The sequence below is a fragment of the Petaurus breviceps genome, unplaced genomic scaffold, assembly GCF_028583685.1.
Source record: "Petaurus breviceps papuanus isolate PSGF00001 unplaced genomic scaffold, PetGlider_PUasm1.0 174, whole genome shotgun sequence".
Classification (NCBI taxonomy): domain Eukaryota; kingdom Metazoa; phylum Chordata; class Mammalia; order Diprotodontia; family Petauridae; genus Petaurus; species Petaurus breviceps.
The window spans coordinates 36,912,857-36,937,346 of record NW_027185761.1 but is presented as its reverse complement, the minus strand read 5'-3'; the positions used below and the strand labels follow the sequence as shown (position 1 = coordinate 36,937,346).

The 24,490-nt window shown below is 37.1% G+C and overlaps 1 protein-coding gene across 4 annotated transcripts in view; it reads left to right on the top strand.

Moving 5' to 3' along the window:
- CHL1 (cell adhesion molecule L1 like) overlaps nucleotides 1-24,490 on the top strand; it is a 279,616-nt gene that overhangs the window by 54,302 nt on the left and 200,824 nt on the right. For all 4 annotated transcript variants that reach the window (XM_069084078.1, XM_069084075.1, XM_069084080.1 and 1 more), the window contains exon 2: nucleotides 6,135-6,216. The gene's annotated coding sequence lies outside the window, so the exon portion shown is untranslated. The remainder of the gene's footprint in view (nucleotides 1-6,134; nucleotides 6,217-24,490) is intronic.

The window sequence follows — 24,490 nt, the reverse complement described above, 5'->3', positions numbered from 1 at the left end:
CCCAAAACAAAGCTACACATCAGGGCTTATATAGCCTTCTCCTGGCTCAGAGAATGTAACAACCTTATTGACCCACTGGCCAATCAAAAAGTATCTACTGAAAAACAAGCCTCCCACCCCAGGCTTCAGGTGCACTTTAGCCTAGGGGCAGGGAAGATCTTCCAAATTTGCATTCCCATTACACCTTCCCATCCTTATTTCTTATTATCCCCTTTCAGGTTCTTGTTTCCAGCCAAAATGACCTCCTGGTTATCTTCCAATCCAACATTCCAATGGTCATCTTCTGACCTTCATTCATGTTGTCTCCCATGCTGATCACATAGTTTGTCATTATGTTCACGTCTTAAAATATTGAGTTTCTTTACCAACTGAGCCATCATCTACTAAAATCTTTCCATGACCTCATGAGCCATTAGTGCTCTCTCTTTCCTCAAAGAACTGAGCAGTCATTTATTTGCATGTATTTATTCCCCAGAACATAAACTCCTTGAGAGGAAATAATCTTTTGTTTTCTATTTTTTATACATAAGATACTTAATAGCTGTTTGCTTAATGGAATAGTTAACTTAGAATGTCAAACAGAAAAATGGATGGACTCTTGAAATCATACACAACCCAGTGCCTTAATTTTTTTTTTTTTGCTTTTTGGAGGGGGGAAAGTAGGGCAGAAGGGGTTTAGTGAATGTCACATGGCTACCTTCCTGTGTGTGTGTGTGTGTGTGTGTGTGTGTGTGTGTGTGTGTGTGTGTATTGAGTGTCGGAAACTGGATTAAACTCAGGTCCTCCTGATTCCAGGGCCAGTGCTCTATTCATTGCGTCATCTAGCCACCCCTAGTGCCTTCATTTTTAAATGATATAACTGACCCCCAGAGAGATTAATTATTTCTCTGAGGTTACAGAGATAAATCCCAGCTTGGGATTTAACTTCTAGTAAATAATTGAATGAAGAATGAATGGAAAATGACTGAAAAAGTAGTTTTTTAAAGCCAACTTCATAACAAGTTCTGTACTAAGCTCTGGTGATATAGGGACAAAACCAAAGACAATGTTTGCCCTCAAAGAGCTTTCATCCTTATGTAGAAAGAGGATGCACACAATGGAGTCATAGGCAAGATGGACATTTGGTCTAAATAGTTATAGTGATAGTGAGTGGATATATAAGAGAGTAGATTGATATATCCTATTCAAGAATAATGGAAGAGTTGAATGATTCATTCTTCCAAAAGTAGAGGGGGTCATGGGGAAGTTGAGGAGGAAACAACCAGATGTTAGGTAGTAAAGTGATTCATGATTGATGTTTGGTTGTAAGATTTGCATTAGAGAGGCATTAACCAGTGTAGTTGGGGGAAAGAAGAAGGGTGGAGGGAGGTAACTCAGGGTATAAGTTCTGGGTAAGAAAAAATTAAAACCCTTTGTATGGATGGCCAGGGAGTTGGGGAAGCTATTGAGAAGGGTAGTAAGTAGGGAGTAGTTATAGGATCATATATTCAGATCTAGAAAGGACCTGTCCTTGAATGAATATCTTCAGATTTGATGCTGTCAGGAGATGAAATAAACCATACAACATATGTCTGCTATGAAGTTAGTAGGTAAGGGCCTAGTAAGATCTGTTTGGGATGTTGTGTGGGTGATCCACAAACAGAATAGAAAAAAATTGTATTGTCAGTAGTAAGCTCTAATGGGATTGAAATGAAGCATCCAGAGAAAAGAAGCAGGAAAAGAGATTTTGTTTAGTGTCAGTTGGTCAATTGGAAAGCTATGGGGACTATTAACATTCTTCCTGGGGTGAAATTCTGCTTTTCAGTACATTCGTGTGAGGCTCCCTCGGGAGGCAGAGGGATCTGTTTATACTTCTTGGCAACAGTTTTTGAAATGAAGCCAAGCTGAGAGATTGTCAAGGAGTAAACAGCAAGAAAGTAGGTTGCTTGCATATATTAGTCACTGTTTCTTTGGGGCCAGAGGAGATATGGTAGCTTCCACAAAGATCCTTAATTGGCAATCTCTCTGAAAACACTGAGTGATACAGGGCTTGATTATTATTGGATATATGGGGGAGCAACTGAAGACAACCAGTAGCCTAAAGCCTTTAAACCACTTTGCAGTTTTGGGCTTCCCTTGGCTCTTAAGACATAAGCATATGTTTTCAACATTACCTTTGGAAAGGATGAAAATAAGATAACAGATTTCTATGCAGATTTTTTTTCTAAGTTGGTAGTGATCAAATTTTAGAAAACCATCTTGCCCATTGAAGACAGAACTACCATGATTATAGTAGTAAGAGAGTTAACTTGGTATTAGTATGCAGAGGGCTAGACCCAGTATCAGGAAGAGATGGTTTCCCATTAAGTCTTTGACACACTGGCAGTTTGACCATGGTTAAGACACAACCTTTTTTTTTTTGTCCCAGACAGCTAGCCCAGGCCAAATGCAACAAATAAGTTACTTAGCTGTCCTAAATCAGAGACTACACACTAGTTATTTCCCCAAAATAATGAAATCATAAAGTCTAGACCAAAAATAAAAATAAAATAAAATAATTTATTAGATCAGGGGTTGGTGACCTTAGGTGTATGAGTTTGGTTGTTTTAAATTGTATTTTAATAAAATTCATTTCCATTTAATCACGTTCATTTCATTTTATACATCTAAAATATTATTCTGAAAAAGAGCTTCATAAGCTTTCACCAGACTGTCAAAATGATCCATGAAACACACATACAAATGATCCATAAAATACACACAAAAAGGTTAAGACCTGTTTCAGAACAGAAGGGAACTATATGCCAGAACTACTCTATCAGGCGCTAAATGCTAAGCACTTAGCAAATATTATCTCATCTGACCCTCCCAACAATCTTGTGCTATTTTTGCCATCATTTTATAGTGGAGGAAACTGAGGAAGGCACTTTAACTGATTTGCCACAGTCAGATAGTTAAGTGGAAGAGGCTGGATTTAAATAAAGTTTCCTGACCTCAGCCCCAGCATTCTATCCAGTGTGCCACCCAACTATGTCCACTCTATAGGATGGCTAATGCCAGAAAGAAATATTTACAAATTACCTTCTATTATTTAGACAAATAAAATTTAAAGACAACAAAAATATATTTAGAAATTTTCAATGAGAAACTGATTTGAATTTTGGTTGTATTTATTTGTTTGTTTATTAATTTAGTTGTCTGTTTATTTGATTATTTATTTATTTAGCTACCTATACCAAAGTTCAAAAACCAGTTTCTTTTTACATGAAAATCCAGGACAGGGTCTCTTCTGCAGTACCAAAGGAGAATTGACCACTATTGTTAAGGGATAATTTTGTTCCCATGCAAATGGACTTAGTGTAAGAGGTCTGTAACCTGATTTCTTTGGAAAGAAAGAAAAGGGATGAGGCAGAGTCAAGATGGCTGAGTAGAAGCAGGTCCTCCGCGGGGCTCTAGCTTCCATTTTCCCCAATTCATGTAAAAGGGGACTCTGAACAAACTTTGGAGCTATAGAAACCACAAAATGACACAGAAAAGCTAACCTCCTGCAGAGGACAGTCCAGCAGGAATGGGCCAGGACAGTGCTCTAGGAGCAGAGTCCAGACCCTCCTGAGTCAGAGGTTTTAGCCCCAGGGCGACCTCAACAGACCTGGCTAAAGGAACTCCAGATCACCTGCAGCTGTGGGTGTTTCCAGATTTATCAACACAGAGATGCAAAGGACAAAGTGAGAAGTCAGTGCAGTACAGACTTTGGGACCAGTAATTGGGAGAGCATCGGCTTCTGCCTGCAGGTGAGGTCAGAACTCCTGTACCAAAAGCTCCAAAGGAAAATACGAGCTGGTTATAGGCCATAGAGAACCTTAAGAAGCAGATAAGAGAAGTGGAGGAAAAATTGGGAAGAAAAATGAGAACAATGCAACAATATTATGAAATGAGAGTCAACAGCCTGACTGAGGAAAAGCACACCTTAAAAAACAGATTAACTCAGTTGGCAAAAGAGGCTCAAAAAGCCAATGAGGAGAAGAATGCCTTAAAAAGGTGAATTTGCCAGATGGAAAAAGAAGCTCAAAAGCTCAATGAGGAGAATCATTCCCTCAGATTTAGAATGGAGCAAAGGGAAGCTAGTGACTTTATGAGAAACCAAGATCATGTTAAACAGATCCAAACAAATGAAAGAATAGTAGAAAATGTGAAATATCTCATGGGAAAAAACCACTGACATGGAAAATAGATCCAGGAGAGATAATTTAAAAATTATTGGACTACCTGAAAGCCATGATCAAAGAAAAAACCTAGAAATCATCCTCCAAGAAATTCTCAAGGAAAACTGCCCTGATGTTCTAGAACCAGAAGACAAAATAGAGGTTGAAAGAATCCACTCATTACCTCCTGAAAAAGATCACCAAAAGAAAACTCCTAGGAATATTATAGCCAGGTTCTGGAATTCCCGGATCAATGAGAGAATATTATGAGCAGCCAGGAAGAAACACTTTGAATATTGTGGAAACAAAATCAGGATAGCACAGGATCTGGCAGCTTCTACACTGAGGGATCGAAGGGCCTGGAATATGATATTCCAGAGGGCAGAGGAGCTGGGATTAAAACCAAGAATCACCTACCCAGCAAAACTGAATATCATGTTTCAGGGGAAAATATGGTCATTCAGTGGAATAGAGGACTTTCAAGCATTCTTAATGAAAAAAACCAGAGTTGAATAGAAAATTCGACATTCATATACAGGAAGCAAGAGAAGCTTGAGAAGGTAAACAGGGAAAAGAAAACATAAGCCACTTATCAAAGTTGAACTAGTAACATTCCTACACGGAAAAACAATAATTGTAATTGATGAAACTTTTCTCAGTATGAAAATAGTTGAAGGGAATATATACATATATATGTATATATATATATACATATTATACATATATATGAGGGTATATGGACGTATGAATACTTATGTGAATGTGTGTATATATGTTTACAGGTATACATAGATAGAGGGCACATGACCAAGTTAATGGGAAGGGATGTTACTTAAAAGGTGAAATTAAGAGGTGAGACAGAAATATAATGAGAGGAGATGGGGAGAGACAGAATGGGGTGAACTATCTCATATAGAAGAGACAAAGGGAAAATGGTTACAATGGAGGGTAAGAATAGGAAGTCAAAAGGGATAGGTGGCTAGGTGGTGCAGTGAATAGAGTACCGGCCGTGGAGTCAGGAGGACTTGAGTTCAAATCCGACCTCATACACTTAACACAAAAACTAGCCATGTGAATCTGGGCAAGTCACTTAACCCCAATTGCCCTTCAAAAAGCAAAACCAAAAATAATAACAAACAAAAAAAAACATAGGAAGACAAAAGGGAATGGGTCAACCTTATTCTCATTGAATTTGGCTCGGGGAAGGAATGACATACACACTAAATAGGCTATCTCACCCTCCAGGAAAGTATCAGGAAAAGGGATGAGAGGGGGCATGATGGAAGGCAGGGCAGGCTGGGAGGGAGAAAAGTTGGAAGCACTCACTTTTGAAAAAGGATGGGATCAAAGTAGAGAATAGAACAAGTGGGAGGTGGGATAGGAGGGAGGGAAAGAAATATAGCCAGTCTTTTACAATATATCTTCAATATTAATGTTTTGCATTAGCTACACATGTACAACCTATACTGAAATGCTTATCTTCCCAACAAGGGTGGGTGACAAGGAAGGAAGGGAATGAATCTGGAACTCAAAATTTTAAAATCAAATGTTTAACATTATATATATAATTAATACTATTTTACATGTAATTGGGAAATAAGATATACAGACACTGGGGCATAGAGATCCACCATGCCCTACTGGAAAAGTCGAAGGGGGTATGGGAGAAGATATGGGACAGAGCAGATTGGAGGAGGGGATATCTTAGGGGATTGCTATTTTGAAGTGGTGATTGGGGGAAAAAGGGGGAGAAAATTTGTAACTCAAAATCTGGCAGAAATTAGTGATGTAAATAAGAAGTTAATAAAGCATTTGAAAAATGAAAAAAAAAGAAAGAAAAGGGACGTGAAAGTGATTTTTATTCAAGGAATAAAGCAAAAATGGTAATGTTTGAGTAGTCTCTCTTAAGATTACATTTATTTCCAAATTTACAACTTTTTAATCTCTCTTCAGGTGCTGTAAACTGTGAACAATGATCTGGGCCTAAGCCTGCAGCGAAATTTCATACAGAAAATAAAAGAAGCTAAATTTCCTGGTAAGAGTAGTTTCCTTAATTAAATACACAATATACTTTTGAATAAGCTTAATTATTGTTGCAATATGTTGAAGATGGGAACAACTTGAGGGCTATAAGAACATGAAATAAAGCAGATGTCATGAAGCTGTGTGCATACTATAATATGAGAGCACAATTTGTGTGGGAAAATTATAGAATATTTTCATCATCTTTTAAAAAAATGATGGGCTCCATTATTACAAAGCAAAAAGATTTATTTAAAATTGTTTTTTTCTGTGGTTTTCCTTTTTTTTCTTTTTCTTTTTTTTGGAGGGAGGTGTGTAAACGAATAATACTGATAACAAGGGATGTTGGGAAATGTAATTTTTGCTGGCCAGAAAGACTAGAGGTGACAAGGAGAAACCTGAGAATGTTGGAGCTTCACAGAGAGGATGTGTACTAGCAGTGTGAAACTGAAAGTAAAGGGAACTGGTACCACAAAGCAAGCCTAATCTTTAGTATTTGGAGCCTTTTCTGGGTCACTGATTAATTTAAGGAATCATCTGACTATAAAGTTGTTGTGCACCAAAGAACACCTGTGCCTACCCTGCCACTAGTAAGGACTGGTGAATTTCTCCCTCCTTCACTTCTTTCCCCATCTAGTCTTATTTTTTTTCCTGCCTAGCTGGCCTTGCTAAACCTTGGGAAGTCACATGCTGTTCTTTGAACTCTGTTCACTGGGGACTGGACTTTTTTAATGGGCTTTGTCTCTAGATCAGTTAAACTGATTTGAATTGCATTCTAAGAAGTAAGGAGTGAATTGGGACCCAGAGGTGTAGGGTCCAGGCCAAAAGGGAAGCCTCCTCCTGGTGAAACAGAGAGGGCCTTCATTAGATTATGTCGTATTTTCATCTATTTGAATGGTGGAATGTGGCAATGCAAAAATTCTGATACAGAAAATGAGTCATATCCCTAGATCCCCTAATATCACATCTTAGATTTTTTTTTAGTCTGCCATGCAGTACAACTGAGGATGAATCAAGTTACTTTGTCATTCAAAAAATAGCAATTTTCATTGGAGTACATGGAAACGGATCTATGAACCTCTCAAGCAGTAGGAATCCTGTATTGTTAAATATTCACAAATGACAGTGTACATACTCTTAAATTTAATTCTAACACTTGGAATTTAATTTGTCTGATGTGTGGCTACCCTTGAACATAAACAATGGTACTGTAATATATGCTGCTATGATGAAAATCCTTATTTATTTTGAAACATGATGAATAATCCCTATGTCGTTAATTACCATTAAATACAAGAATACCTTGTTTTCATTTTTTCCAAAAACTAACTTTACTTTAACATTTTAGTGCATATTTCTGCATATTACATGTTAATTATTTATCATACTTTGGGCAAATATATCAAATATCAGTGTGTTTCCATTTGCGTATTTATATATGCATATGTTTACCTGTGTAGAGAGATCAGAGAGATAAATATATTTTTATCCATTATTTTAGCTAAGACATTCACCACACTTCTAAGAAGGAAAGAATCCACAAAGAGAAACAATAAACAAATACATTTGTGACAGTGGGTGGAAATCACAATGAACAACTCCATTTCTCCTATTGAATATCTTCAGGGGATAGGTGCATTGATGGATTGATGGGTTGCATTGTGGTGTACAGTTCCATTTGTTGATTATAGTAGGCTTCCAATAACAGAGGGAAGGCTACATATACTGTAAATCTAGGTGATGCATGGACTACATGGCAAACTACTACTTGCATTTAAATCAGTCCAAATTGCTTTGGTGTTCCAGAAGAGCACAGCTGGATTCCTCAGATTAATGGATACCTTAACTAACTGGTAAAGCTTGGTCAAGATATTGGATATTTTTCAAGAAATCTTATCAGGCACAGAAGATTGATGCCTAGTGTCAGAAAAACCATCCTATTCTTTGATGATATTTAATTTCTAAATCTTTTTTGAGAAATAACAGATGGACACTAATGAAAGAATATTATATAAAATTAAAATCTTACCTTAGGAAAAACAGATGCAAACCATTAAAACTAAGGTATACAGAAAGACTATCCTTTCTAATCAATAATTAAGTCTAGGCTTTCAATATCTCTGGTGATGGGACATCCACAATTTGTTACAAGTTTCCATCAGATGCTAGTATACTTCATATTAATATTTCATGCTATACATATTTCATAATGATAAATCTGTTTAGCCCATTTCTCTACCTATGATTTCTGTATAATATTTCAAGCTCTATGCCCCTGCTCCACAATTAATAATTCTTTTTCATATGTGATGTTTACACATTTTAAATATTTATGGGCTGTTATCTTGCTCCTTTATTGTTGTTTACCCAGGCTAGGCATATTGAGAACTCTTGCATTTCCTCACCAGTCAGTCACTCTATTTCCTTTATCATACTTTGCCTGTTCTTTGGATTGTTGCCAGGTTGCATTCATAATTCAGAGAGCAAGGTGCCAAAAATCAGGATTTTGCAGTTGCATGAAGAGGACTTTGCCTGAAATCACATTTAGAGAGAATTTTGAACTTAAAGATAGTAAAACACAGGTTGGATTATAGGGAACCACAGCTAGATCAGTATGTTATATACAAAACATATGCAATTGTGGTTTGCAATCACTTCTGAGAAGTGTCAAGATTGAGAAACATAAGAAAAAAAGAGTAATTCTTTGTGGAATGTGGAATTGTTCATCTTTTTTTTTTTTGTCTTGAATAATATGACTGATATTGCAACTTCTATATGTTTTCAATTATACCATTATTGATGTCTGGTATAGTTGGTGTTTAATAAATATTTACTCAATTGAATTACTGAATTGAATCAATGGTCAAGTTAAGTCAACAATGATTTATTAAAAATCTATTATTATCATGCACTATGTTAAGTGCCGAGTATGCAAAGAATGGCAAAGAATAGTCCCTGTATTTGATGGGGAGAAATCATTCAAACAGCTATGCAAATAAATTATATAGGGAGCATAGATTGGAGGTAATCCCAGTGCTAGAGAAGGCACTAACGTTAAAGGGGACCATAAAAGTCCTCTGAGATTCGAAGGAAGCAAGGAAAGCCAGGAAGTAGAGAAAAGGAGGAAGAATATTCCAAGCATATAAATCAACCAATGAAATTCATGGAATCTGGAAACAGAGTGTCTTATGCAAGGAAAAGCAAGAAGGCTAGTGTCCTTGGATCATAGAGAATGTGGAGTTGATTAAAGTTAAAGAAAATTGGAAAAATAAGAACAGATCAGGTTATGATCATGACTTTGACTGCCAAACAGAGCATTTTATTTTATTTTTTCCTGCACCTAATAAGGAACCACTTGAATTTATTGAATAGGGATATGACATAGTCAGATCTCTGCTTTAGGAAGATCACTTTGGAAGCTGAATGGAAAATGAATTAGAGTAGGGAAAGATTTATAGCAGCATTATTATAATCAGGTTTTTATAGTAGTCTAGACTTGAGGTGATAATGGCCTGCCCTAGGGGTGATAGCAGTTTTCAGAGAAAAGAAGGGGGCATATATGAAAGATACTAGAAATGCTAAAATTTGGTAACTGATTGGATATAAGAGGTAAGAGAAAGGAAGAATTTGAGGATAATCTTGAGTGACTCAGAGGATGTTAGTATCCTTGACAGTAATAGGAAAATTTGGAAGAACGGAACCTAAATTTAGTTGTCATTGGTTCCATCATACATTCACAAACACATACACAACATGTGTATCCAAGTACCCCTTTTTTCTCAGTATGTAGAACTTCCTATCACCCCCCCCCTCTATTTCACAGGCAATCCTACCAAAAGTTGTATGCACTCATGGAAAATATGACATTTCTTTTTAGCAAACTGCCAGTTGATTAGAATTTCCTGAAGTCTAATTCCGTTTCTCACTATAATATCACAATGTTTGTTAGTGTTGTTTTTTTTTTCACCCAGAACTGAATTAAGATGTCCCCCCACACACCCCAGGTAAATCAAGAATTTTTTTTTTTACGTTAAAGTATAAATTTTAAGATACAGGCATGCTTATCCTGTGCTCCATTAGCTTTAAGTATAAACATACATATACATATCCATGCAGATACACATATGGAGATAACCCCTTGATTTCCTATAGTAATCGCTAACATTTATATAGTCCTTGCTACATGCCAGACACTCTGAGCTAAGCATGTCACTAATCTTATCACATTTGATCCACACAATAACCCTAGGAAATAGGTGCTTTTATTAGCTCCATTTTTCAGATGAAGAAACTGAAGCAAGGAGACATTATGTGACATACTCAGCATCACACAATCTATTTGAGGACAAATTTGAACTCAACTTCTCTTGATTCCAGACTTGGTCTATCCATGTTGCCTCCTAGCTGCCCCTATTCATCCTATTTATACCTTGAAAAGCTTACGTATTTTAAAGGTAACACTTTCCCTCTATTATTTCTAAAGAAAACTGTCTACATACTGTTTATACATTTTTTCATATTTCTCACCCCTATTAGATTATGAGTTCCTTGAGATTAAGGATAGTATTTTGCCTTCCTTTATATCTGAGGTGTCAAGATGGATACCCAGTACTTATTGACTGACTTCATTGAAAAACATCATTTTAAGAAGTGATCTATAGGCTTTATTAGACTTCCAAAACATTCCATCCATCTCTCTTTCTCTCTGTCTCTGTCTGTCTCACACACACACACTCACACTCACACTCACAGACATACACATACACATTTTCATTGTGATAACTAGAAATTGGCCCCCTAAATTTGTCCCTGAGTCTATGTGTGTGACTCTGCATTGGTCACTGTAAGGAAAGCATGGTTGGAGCCACAGACCCTGAGTTTAAATCTCTTCTTTGCCCTTTATCACATCTGTGACGTCAGATGTGTCAGCCAACCTCCTTGACTCTTAATTTCCTCATTAATAGAATGAAAAGGCCTGGACTAGAGGATTTTTAAAGACCCCTTAGATCTCTTAAATTCTGTGTTTCTATATTATCTGAAAAACAGAAAATTGAGCCTCAGTATTATGGCTCTCCTGCTTCACCAACAGAACAATGATGCCAATATAAGATGCCCAGCCAGCCATTGTGTCCCCACCCCCTTAGTTCTATCCTTCTTCAGCTACAGGAACTGAGTTATATATGTACCCAGAATCAAAGACTGAATGTACGAATTATAAATCACATGGAAAGAGAAGAGCTAAAAAGAATAGCGAAGCATTGTACAAAGTAGGAATTAGATTTTGGCCAAAGTAAGAAGAGATATGTCTTATTCTTCTTCATCTCTTGTTTTCTTTCTCCCTCTTATATCCTTCTGCTGTCCACCTATCATCAAAATACCCATTTTCTGAACCTGAGTCCTACCAGGTATTGATTGATAAAGAAAAAATAAAAGTTCTCTATCCACTGCATCACCTAGCTGCCCCTTGCCTCAGTAAAGTTTTAACTTTATTATTTTTTGGAGGCAATCAGGGTTAAATGACTTGCATGGGGTCACAGAGCTAGTAAGTGTCTGAGGTGAATTTGAACTCAGGTCCTGATGACTCCAGAGCCAGTGCTCTATGGACTGTGCCACCTAGCTGCCCACATTGGTATTAAGATATAAGGAGAGGGAGAATACAAAGGACAGTTCCCATGGGATATTCACATCTCAAAATAAGGGTTCAATCAACAAACAAGCTTTTATTAAATCGTTATTGTCTATTTATCATTCTATTAGTCTCTGGGATTACAAACAAAAAGTGAAACTCCCATCTCTCAAAGAGCTAACATTGAATAAGAGGAGACATGTTCACAAATAAGAATATTCAGATACACCCTAATGATATAAGAGAATTGGGGGGAGAGAATCTTAGCAGTTTGGAGGACAGAAAAGACTTAATGTAGAAGGTGGTACTATAGATGAATCTTGAAGGCAGGGAGGGTTTATATGAGGTGGGGGTGAGGGATGATTCCTCATTTTAAGAAGTGATCTATAGGCTTTATTAGACTTCCAAAACATTCGATCCATCTCTCTTTCTCTCTGTCTCTATCTGTCTGTCTCTCTCTCTCACACAAACACTCATACTCACAAACATACACATACACACTTACATTGTGATAACTAGAAATTGTTCCCCTAAATTTGTCCCTGAGTCTATGTGGGTGACTGCATCGGTTACTGTAAGGAAAGCATGGTTGGAGCCATGTCACAGTCAGTGTCAGTCAGTGTCAAGTCACAGTGATGGAAGATGGAATTCCACGTAGAAGGATCCAAAGGCAGGGCAATTTGTCTGGACCATAGAGTTCAGGAAGCAATGTGATTTATACTGAGGCTAGAAAGATAAGTGGCGGCCAATTTGTAAAGGGCTTTAAAAGCATTTAGGTTCCTTTAGTCTAAATGAATTTCCACTTGGTGGAATATTGCATGCTTATGTTTTTGAGCATGAGAACTTTCAGAACTTTCCCTGCCCCCAAGGTGGGAGGAAAGCCTAAGCCTCCCAGCCCTCTTCCCACTCACATACGAAATTAGTAAGTAGAACAGATTTACCATACATTAGTAGCATATGGCATGATAGCACTCATCACACATGCCTTAATTAATAGAGTTCAGCAGCTTCCAATCGTGTAGAGAACTCAGTAGGATACAAAAACCTGCCCTGAATATAGTCAATAAAGTTTGTAAAGGCCTATGTAATCATGTCTTCTGAGCCTCTACAACCCTGAGATGGGTGCTACAGTGATTAGATAATCATTTACAATTCATAAAGTGCTACATGAAAATGAATTACTATCATTATTATCCCTTTATACAGATTTAGAAACTGAGGATTAGAGAAGATGTTCACAGTCACACAGTTAATCAAGTTTTGAATTCAGATCCACTTGCCTCAAAAACAAGTAAATAAGATTTCCTATATGAGAAGTCTCTCATCAGGCTCAGGGGGTGGGATGTGGGGAGGAAAAACATTGTTTGGCATTTTGAATGGCTGTTCCAACTGGAGTAGGGAAAATGTATGAGTGTTGAAAATGAATGTGTTAGGTCTATAAAAGTTGACTCTTTCTAGGAAGGAAGGTAAATTCTTTTTTCAAATGTACCCTATTTAGAATATATGTAAAAATATGTAAAAAATGTAGCCTATTTAAAAACAGATCCCATCAATACAATGTAGTTGTAATGGAAGCTGTTTTAAATGGACCATCATGTGTGGAGCCTACAGTATCAGTTGTTACACATCATAAGTTGCCAATGTGCTTGGAAATGTTCTCTGTTTCTCTCTGTAGCTTACAAACGAATTTCCAGTAATGATTTCTAGGACTGTCATGGTGCTGGAAACTATTTCTAGACACCAGCTTTCTTCACCTGAGTTCAGATCCTTCTTCAATATGGGATGAATAGAGACAGGATTAACAAAGTGTTAACATAGTCATTTGGCTATTGACTCATTAATTCATTAAACTAACATCCATTGTGAACTGGAGCTATTGCAGTCTACCAGTGGCTTCAGAATTTAAGGATGAACCAATATAGGACAGGGAATATGGTCATCCCCCTGTCTATTATACAACCCTGGAGAAATCTATGGGCCATCTACACTTCTGGTCATTGGTGCAATTGGTAGGTGTGGGTGTGGGGATGAAAGCAGAGCAAATGAAATAGAAATTACCCTATAAAAATAAGAGGAATGACATGTCAATAAATGAATTTGTTCTTTCTTTGGGGATGAGGAATGTTGCAAAGGAATGATCAGACTTAGAAAGGAATAACCTGTAAGATGTATATAAACAATGAAGGTTTTCTAGATGAAGTGACTTGTCATCTGAATATTAAAGAAGGTGATAGGTGATAGGTGCGGAATTTAAGAGAGACCACATTGCATGAATAAAATTTTTAAAAGGAGAGGGTAATATTTGATTCCTTTTGTTCAAGGAGAATTAATGAATATTTTCTTTCTAATTTTTGAGAAAAGAAAAAAAAAGATCTTTTTGATTTTTTTTGTAAGAAGTTAACAGGAATCTGTGCTTTATCTATTCAGGTCAGGGTTAATCTATAAAGGTTTAATACATGGAATGAAAAGGAATTGGTTTCCTGGCTGGTGAAAACCCAGCAGTCCAATATTTTTTGCAGAGCATCTGCCAGTACTGTCATTTCAGTAGGATGTTGGCTGACAGTATAAATAATTTTAGTTGCTGATAGGCAGTGGAGATTCAAGCTTTTATTTTGTTCTCAGAGCTAATCTTAGGAGAAATTGTGGAAATATTTTTTTCATACTCCTTCTTCATTCAGTGTACCCTGGTTTGGGATCATGTAAATCACCCTATGCCTCAACAAGCACATCCCTCCTTCTCAGGAGTCTGCCTTTCCTGGCTTAGTATCCTCATCCTTTCCTTCCCCTGTGCTCCTTAAAGCTCCTACAGAGGCACCTTCACAATTTACCTCACTGCTTACTACCTCATGTTGCCCTAGGCAACCGCAGGCTTTTCCCTGTCAGGCTTTTTCTTATGCTGAAACATCTTTGTCATGCCATGTCTTCTGTGGTCCATGTTCTCTTTGTTTTCCAAGGAAATCGTTAGTATAAAATTAGATCAACTCACATATGTTGTTGTACTAATGGGATGAGGCTAATGACCCCTCTTCCCTGCTAAATCCCCAATGTATACATGGTATCAAGGGAATTCTGCAGATAATATCCTTGCCTTTCCTTTAAAGACCTTCACTGTCTGACTCCAGTCACATTTTCTAAACAGTTTAAATGGAAAACATATTACTCCCCGCTCCAGCATTATTATTATTATATCCATCTATATTCCAGCCAAACACATATTTGCTATTTCCTCCATAAAACATTACATCCTCTGCCTTTCCTTAGTCTCTTCCTTGTGTCTGAAATCATCTTTTCTTCCTCTTGGACCCCCAGAATCTCCTAAAGGCTCAGGTTAAATGCCACCTCTTCAAGGAGTGTGTCCACGTTGTCCCTAGTCCTTAATCTACTACTCCCCTGCCTCACAATTACTTTATGTTTTTATACAATGATTATTAACATTTATATATCACTTTCAGTTTTTCAAAGTTCTTTACACGTATTGTCTTATTTTATCCTCATAGCAAACCTGAGATGTAAGTGCTATTATTATCCCTGTTTTACATATGAGGAAAATGAGTCAGGCAGAGGTTCACTGACTTGCTCAGGTTCTCACACCTCATAAGTGTCTGAGGCCAGAGTCAAAATCAATTATTCCTAATTTCAGGTTCAATGTTCCATCCACTGCACCACACAGTTGTCTGTATTGTATATATTTGTTTCTATACTTATTAGTTTGTATGAATAGAGAATTATCCCCCAAAATCAAGGAAGCAACCTAGGAAACAATTATCCTAAAAACCAGGAAGAAGTGAGTTCAGGTTTTGCCTCTGACACATACTAGCTAGAAGTCCCTGGGCAAATCATTTTACCTTGGAGCTCTAGGTAACTCTCTGAGACCATAAGTTGCAGAAAAGGTACTGATCTGAATTGACAAAGGGAATTTGCTCACATGGGGGGAATCACAAGTGTAGACTTGTAATGGTAATAGGAATCTAAAGATCTTCCCTGCCCCTTGGCCCCTTGATAGGCTTAAGTGACTGAGAAACTTCCCTGATTTGAAAAAATACTCTGCCCCTTAAAAGGCTGAATGTGGTCACATGGAGCCGGTGGGGGAGGCTTGTTTTTCAGGAATGCCCACACCTTGTTACTGTGTGATTGGGCAGTGGGTCAAAGAGGATTGTGACATTCTCTGACCCAGGAGAAAGTTTTATAAACCCTGATGTGAGATTTTGCTTTGGGGTTCACTTTGGGAAGAGTTGTGTGATTTGGCCAGATGAGCAGCCATTGTGTCCCCCAGCTTTGAAAACCCAGATGTTGGTGCTTCTCTCTCTGGTAACTATCTAGGTATGGATGTAATGGTCAAACAGCTGGAAGCCCTGTCTGTTGGTATGTTTCTCTGTATATTTTTTTGTTTGGTTTAACTTCTGTTTGTATTCTCTGAAGTTCAGGGTGCTGACTTTTCCCCCTGAACTAGGTAAATGATATATGTTTGTTTGATTGAAGTAAGATGATTAACCCATTTTGAGTTGCTTTCCTTTAGAAAAGTAGATCTAAGAACCTGTGCTAGCAGCTATCCTGGGTATGCTAGGGCGCTTACTACTACAGACTCTTTCTCCATTTGTCTAATTGTTGAACTCCCCCAGTAGAAAATAAACTCCCTGAGGGTAGGAGTCTTGTCTTGCTTTTACTTTTGTCCTCAATTGCTAGAAAAATATCTGGAACATAGCAGATATATAATCAACATTTGTTAAATTGAATTCATTTGTTTAACTTGTAGGAGTAATTCTTTTTGTTTTTAAATAGGATTCGATATTTTTCCAATTACATGTAATGAGAATTTTTAACATTCATTTAAAAAAAAATGAGTTCCACATTTTTCTACCTCCCTCCATCTCCTCCCCTTTCCCTAAGACAATAAGAAATTTAATAGAGGTTATATATGTGCAATCATGCAAAGCGTATTTCCATGTTGGTTATGTTGTGAAAGAAGAAACAGACCAAAAGGAAAAAAAAAATTTAAAAATATGAAAATAGTATGCTTTGATATGCATTCAGACTCCATCAGTTCTTTCTTTGAATATGGATAGCATTTTCCATCATGAGTCCTTTGGAATTGTCTTTGATCACTGCATTGCTGAGAAAGATCTAAGTCACTCATAGGTGATCATTGCACAATGTTGCTGTTACTGTGTACAATGTTCTCCATAGGAGTAATTGTCAGGATTGAAACTTTAGTCTGGATAAGACAGAAATTAAAATAAGCACTTCTATGATGGTTAACATCAGAGTCCCCGTTCCCCCACCTCTGCCCCCATGCATTCCACTACCACCATAACACAAAGAGTTTTACTGTTCCTCAATTGTTAAGGCCCATTCTAGTTGGCAATGGTCACTTCACCAACCTTGCACATCAATTCATTTGATTCAATCCTGCACTCAAATCTTGTCTCAGATGTTTATCCTAGGTGTGTTGCTCTGGGCAAGTCACTTAACCTCTCCAAGCTTCATTTTCCTCATTGTAAAATAATAATAGGAATACAAAATACTATTTACAAGACTGCTGTTATTCAACATATAGTATAATGTCTTGGAAATAGTAGGCATTTAATGAATGATGATTGGTTGTGAGGTTCAAGTGACATATTTAAATCGCTTTATAAAATTCAAAATGCTACCTAAATGAAAGCTATGGTTATGATTATTTTCAACTACAGATGGAGGCCAATTTACTTAATCTTTTAGCCAAACATACAGAGTTGAGTTTTCACTGGAAAAGAATCAAGCCAAGAGCACAAACTAAAGAATTCATGTTTTATTTCTTGGCCAACATTCTAGCTGCCTAGAGGTGAGATTTGGGCAAGTTCATTTAGCATACTGAAAATGTGAAAGCAGAGATTCTCAGGAAAGCTGTGAAGTGTAATTTGAATAATAATGATTTCCACTACTCTTAACTCATTACAGCAGTAATAATGCACCAGCCTTAGATGACAGATGAGATCACCAAGGATCACAGACCTGAAAGATAATCCTTAGCTGATCTTGTTTAGTGCCATCAAAACCATTCAGGGCTAAGCTGTTCCATTCCTGTGTTTCTGTTAGTAAGGGTAGATGAGATCAGGCACTTTTCTGAAAATCAGTGACATGGTTTTAGTCTAAAAAAGATTGCATAAATGTTACAGTCCAAATGGAAAAGCAATAAAGATTTTTTTTTATATGCCTGGAGTACAAATCCAATTATTTTGACTGTGGTATACTCTGATTCTTAATCTTACTCCAGAATTTTCCTTTCCTTTATTACTCCCCTTTATGATTTTTGAAGTGTATGGGAAATAACCATCTTAAGTGTTTTCCTTTTTGCTTAACCGCATCTAATCTAACTATTCCAGGGTTTGGGAAACAATAGAATTTGCATTTGGAAGACTTTATCCCTGAATTAATTTTCATTAATTGGATTAGAATGAGTTTTTTGAGTAGTAATTTATATAATTGTAAGATTTAAAGAAGCATGCCTCTATTTGAATATAAATGCAGTTATGACTAACCACCAACACAGTTGTTAATGATATCAAATTCATTTCAAGTTACAAAGTATAAGATATCACCGCACTGTTTTCCATTGTATGAGAAATTTTTCTCCTTAAATTTAAAAGCTCTGCTATCTAGAAGGGATTAGACAATACCCCTCTAATTTCTTTGTGAAAGTAGGGAATTATGTGTGTGCAAGATTGCATATGTAGTCCTACTGAGTCAATATATTGATTAGTTTTGTTGACTGTTTCCCACCCACATACCCACCTTTTATTTTTCCTCTCTCTTTTTGTTCTTTGCTTTCTGGGTAGATAAAGGGTGCAAGTTGTACTTACAAATGAATGTGACCCAAAAACAAATGCATTAAATATTAAAACATAAACTTTATAGAAGAGAAGTATTCTTATAGTAGGAAACAATGTATAGTAGGAATCCACCTTCAGGGTGTGGATTTTATCACCAGGAGAAAGGAAAAAACACATACTTGTAGGGTTTGGAGTCTTGTGAATTCTGTGTCTGTACCACTTGTCAACCTAGTTTTTGACACCACCATATTCTTTGGTTCAGTTGTGTGCAGACTTAAATTGAGGGCAGAGGAAAGAAAGCATGGGGTCAGAACCTTAGACTGCCACAGAAATAGTAATAAACCTTCTTATTTTAATATCTTGTTTTTAGAGTCAATGATAATACATTTTCTTCCCATAGTAAACAATAGATAATTACTGGACCATGTGAATGGGATAAAATCATAGTTGAAATTAGTTAGATCTGGCATTTATGCCAATCAAACCCCACCAAAAATCATTTAGTACTCCCTATGGGAAAAGAACCATGATAGCTACTGAGGATGCAAAAATAAATACAAGAGGTAGGGATAGGGTTTGAACTATTATTTCATTCATATGGAAAACTTGCAGGTGAATATGTCTGAGGAATGAAAATTTCTCAGGCAGTTTTGATTGTTAACTTCCCTCCTCCCCCTCCATTGCTGCTGTCAGCAAGCCCTTTTAGGAGACTTTAAACCTCAAACCTTGCTGGCTACCTGTCTCCCTCCCCCTCCCTTGCTTCAGGACTCTTCCCCCTTTCCCTTGCTGCCAATCAGCATTAAACTCTTAGTCCCACATAAGGAGAGGTACATTTGAAGTGGCCATTGCCCATTTCCCTGTTCTTTGTAAGCCCGCCTCCCAGCCACTGAGGGATAGTGGTGGGCTTCCCTATTATTTGCCATTGGGGAAGATTTTCATGCGGAGACTTGAGCCCACCTCTAAGCCAATGGGAGAAGCGATGGGGCGGGGGTGAGGAAGGGGGCAGGGTGCGGAGAGTGGGCGGGGGGGAGGGGGGGGGGGGGGGCGGAAATTGACTACCTTAGGGTATAAATTCTTGTTTTGCCTTTTGTAACCCACATCTTCCTCTTGACCAGTGACGGTGAAGACTGCCTTCTTCTCCCTGGCGAAGAGAATAAAATTCCTGTTCTTATCCTAAGAAATCTCTGTGTTCTTGATTAAATTTTGGATGGGGTTTTTCATCCCAAACAGCAATACAGGTTTTCTGTCATTTATAGTCTTAGAGAATTGTTTTAGATAGACTGCATGGGCAAAGTTTCTAGAGACCTACTTGGTCTTGAGGCCAGGCTAGTTAAGTGAACTCTAACTTGTCTTAGTGGCCCAGGGCAAGTTACTTACCAGCAGAGCCATCAGAAACTAAGTGACTATAATGAAGAAAGAAAACAGAAACAGCCCCTTCCCTCCAAGAGCTTATATTCTGGTGTGTGTATGTGTGTTGGGTGGAGGTGGGGTGGGGGGTGGGGCTGGGGAGATAAGTCAGTATAAAGACATGGGAGTTGGGAGATGAAGTTAAGAGGGCAGTAAATGGGAGAGGAGAGTAAGTGGCTGTTTCACTTGTAATCCAGTATGAAAATGTCAGTGATTTGAAATGGAACTGGAAAGTTTACATCTTGATTCCTCTGTTGACTGTTAAATTCCCCCTTTCTAGTAGTGGAGAATATGGAATGGAGATGAAATAAGAAAACAGCTAAAATGAATGAACTTAAGGAAGAAATGCAGAGTGAAAGGAAAGAACTGTGTGAAGTTGGCTCTCAATAATTTCTCCATCACTGGTTGAGTGGTTTATTGATGAAAGTAGAATGAAAAATAATGGGGGTAAAGAATGAATTGATGGGATGAAAATTATTTAGAACCAAAGTGACTGAAAGTTAGAGTAATATTGCAATATTATGAAGTGGAAAGACTGGGATTTGTAGGTGAAGACCTGCATTTCAATTCTGGCTTTAACTGGGAGACCTTGTTCCATTCAGGCCATATCTTGGAGCTACATATTCTTATCAAAAATGAATTAATTGGGCTAACAACATCTACATTACATTAGTGGTTTTTAAGTGTTAGAGGATATGATAAATAGAGAGAAGAAATAAGGGGAAAATTTTCCCTATAACATAAGGAGAAATATAAAGATCATAGGGTCATAGAATTTAAGATTTTAGAGTTTAAAAGTAATTTAATTTAGCCCACTCATTTTATAAATCAAAAAAAGCAAAGTAAATTGCCCAAGGTCATGTAGATTCAGTAACTTTGCCAAGATTCAAACACATGTCCTCTGACACCAAATTCAATATTTTTGTTAATCCATCATTCTATGGCTGTCCATCATGGTGGTGCATTATTTAATTCACATGCATACACATATGTGTGTATGTATGTATGCATAGTATACAGCCATATGCATACATACATTGGTTAACCACACATAAAATATGAATGTATAAGCATATGTGTTTATGCATATATAAGCATGGGAAGAAATATGTGTACTCATATATAAAGATAAAGATGTATAGACATGCATATATATATATTTGTGGATATATGTGTTATATATTATTCATATATACGTTTCATTTCTATAAGGGGAAAATATAGGCATATATCTATACATCTATATTTCCCCTCATTTAGTTGAAAGAACCAGAATAGTTCAAATATTAAGTTTGGAGAAATCAGTACAAGATTATATTCATGAAGCACATTTTGTTTCTGAGTTTGGTTTTATCATTCTGCCCACCCCTAACTGCTTAGAAGAAAAAACATGATGGTGATAGCACATATTTACATAGACTTTAAATATTTAATGTGATTTCTTCACAATGACTCCTTGAAGTAGTGAGAATACCTTTGTTCCCAACTCACAGAAAAGAAAACTGTTGCTCCCAGCAGAGTTTGGTGTCTTGCTGATTATCATCTATGCGTTAGAGACAGAATTCAAAACCTGGTCAGCTCTCAATCCATCAGTCACTCAGTGATTTAGTAATCATGTTAACTGCCTACTATGTGCTCCAAACAATTCCAGGTGTTGAGTATAAAAGGAAAAAAATAGTGAAAGACTCCCTACCCTTAAGGGGCATACCTTCTCTTAGGGGACACAGTATATGCATAGATAGATAGATAGATAGATAGATAGATAGATAGATAGATAGATAGATAGATAGATAGATAGATAGATAGATACTAAATACAAGATTTGAAAATAAAAGCATTGCTCCTGAAAAATTGAGGGTAAACTTTATGTAGAAGGTAGTGATTGAGCTAAGCCTTGAAGCTAACTAGAAACTGAGAAGTAGAGAAGATGAGGGAGTGAAACAGCAAGGGATGAATGAGCAAATTATGAAGTCCAGTTTGACTGGATTCTAGCATGCGTTAAAGGAAGAAATGTATAATACACCTGGAAAGATAGGGTAGAGCTAGGTTCTGAAGGGTTTTAAATGCCACAGGAGTGTATTTTTTTTTTTTAAAGCAATCGGGGTTAAGTAACTTGCTCAAGGTTACACAGCCAGTTATTTCTGGGTGTGGTGCTGAGTATCTGAGCCCGGATTTGATCCAGGTCATCCCGACACTGGAGCCGGTGCTCTTACTCACTGAGCCACCTGGCAGCCCTTAAGCAATTGGGGTTAAGTAACTTGCTCAAGGTTACGTGGCCAGGTGTTTCTGGGTGGGTGCTAAGTGTCTGAGCCCAGGATTCGATCTCCAGGTCTTCTCACCACTGGAGCCAGTGCTCTTACTTGCTGTGCTACCTGGCCTCCCCACAGGAGTGTATTTTTGCAAATAGAGAGGTACTGGAGTTTATGGAGAAGATAGACATCTCAAAATTTAACTCTTGAAAGTTATTTTGTTCCTAAGGACTTTTATTTACCTATTATATCTATTGATATTCACTCTATTAGAAATTAAAACATATTTGTATTATTATGAAAATAGTTTTAACCTTGCAGACACAGTAAAATAGTCTCATGGTTCCTCATGGATACTTGGACCACACTTTGCAAACTGCTGGATTAGAGAAGTGATATGCTCAAATCTGTGCTTTAGGAAAATCACTGGCAGCTTTCACCATCATGCACAGTCTAATTATGATTTTTTTAAATGTATCAAAATTTGATTTTTCAGACTTTCTGGGGAAAATAAAAATGTTTAAAGTATTAAATTTCTGCAATGATCATAAAAATATATGGTTATCCCTTCTACATTGTGGGGGTTGGGTTAGGAGAGTGGCACCCCCACAACCTGGAAAATCTCTGTAAAATTTTTTGGCTCTCTCTTCTTGTGAGAGAAGTATGGATTATTATGCTATTAAAAGATAAAATATGTTGATATTAAACAAAACTATGCATGCATTTTATGCATTTCTGAGTTTCTAATCTTTTTATGTGTCATCTGCTAGTCTTTGTGTGTCATCTGTGTCTTCCGCAAAACTCCCCCCAAATTCCCATTTAATTTCTTATGCCGACCAGCAATATATTGAAACCTCAGGGGAGGTTTATGATGTTTAAGGGATAACTATTTATTTGGTGCTTATACTTTCAATTTAAAGTCATCTACAGTATTTGATACTTATAATAATGGCAGGTGGTATTACATCTATTTTACTGATGAAGAAGACCGATGGGGTCACAGAGCTAGCTAAATGAGAATATTCTGAGTTCTAGTCTAGTGGGTGTGCTTAGTGGACTGTATTGGATGCCATCCAGTTGTGGGGAGGAGGAAGGGAAAGGAAGGAAGGAACAAACAAAATGGTTCTGTCACTTGTGTCCATTCAGATGACCCCTGCTGTGATTTAGTCCTGGTACAGTGAAGATGTAGTTATGTTGACTTATCTCAGTGAATAAAGCTTTGTACTGGTCTTCGGTGCTTAATGTTCTATCCCATTCTCATAAAATATTTTCTGTTTCATTGATTTCTATATGAACACAAATATTCTGTCTAAAAGATGTTGATTTATAATGATGTATAGGGTAAAGCTTACAGTTTTATTATGAGAAAGGCTTGCTGGAATTTGTCTGAAAATATGAATTATGGACTTTTTCACTTTCTAAATATTTTAAGACATCTAAATCTTTTAAAGCACTATAGAATGAAGGGAAGTAGCTCACCTTAGAGACATGAAAACCGAGATTCACAGTCTTCCTCTACTGATGACTGTCAGGGCCTTCATGAGCTAGTCACTCAATCTTTTTGTTCCCCTAGGCACTTCTGTAAGATGATAAATCACAGAACCAGTGTTGATATGGGCTAGAGAGGAACTTGTTCACTGGGAGCTCCCTACATGTATCAAATCAAAGTTCTGGTTAAACAACAGCAATGACAATGACGACAACACAACACAAAACAAAAAAGTTTTATTATTTTCAGTACTATACTATCAGTCATTTCTTCAGCAAGTCAATACATGTTAAGTACTTACTATGTAGCAAACACTATGCTAAGCACTAGGAATACAAAGAAAGGTGAAAAAGCCAGTCCCTACTCTCAAGACAGAATCAAATGGGGGAGAAAACAGGCAAACAACCACAATAGACAGGATGAATTGTAGATAAGCAACAGAGGGACTATTTTAGAATTATCAGCTTCATAAGGATGAGGGTAGCTTCAAATCCAAGACATGATTCTTCCCCGGCTCATAGCACCATGCTTTGTACACAGCAGGGACATTAAAAAATGTTTATTTCATTTTAAGTACATGTATAACTCAAACTAATCTAGCAATACGTTAAGCAGTAGAAGTCCTTAGGGGATCTGCTAAAATAATTTTAAAAAGGTGATTTATTTAGGAGATTAATGATTTTTCTTTCCTATTTATAATGTTTTTG